The following is a 373-nucleotide window of genomic DNA, read 5'->3' on the forward strand; positions in this document are numbered from 1 at the left end:
ACATCTTTCTTTAGGTTGGGAAAGTTTTCTTCTATAATTTTATTAAATATATTTTCTGGGCCGTTGAGTTGCACCTCTTCTCCTTCTTCTACTCCAATTATTCTTAGGTTTGGTCTTTTTATTGTGTCCCATATTTCCTGAATGTTTTGTGATGAGAATTTGTTGGTTTTGCTGTTTTCTTTGATCAGTGTGTTTATTTTCTCTATGGTATCTTCAGTATCTGATATTCTTTCTTCTATCTCTTGTATTCTGTTGGTAGTACTTGTCTCTGTAGTTCCTGTTCGTTTACCCAGATTTTCCATCTCCAATCTTCCCTCGGTTTGTGTTTTCTTCATTACTTCCATTTCATTCTTCAAGTCTTGAACTGCTTCCC

The sequence above is a fragment of the Alexandromys fortis genome, unplaced genomic scaffold, assembly GCF_014885135.2.
Source record: "Alexandromys fortis isolate MF-2015 unplaced genomic scaffold, M_Fortis_MF-2015_v1.1 scaffold_184, whole genome shotgun sequence".
NCBI lineage: Eukaryota > Metazoa > Chordata > Mammalia > Rodentia > Cricetidae > Alexandromys > Alexandromys fortis.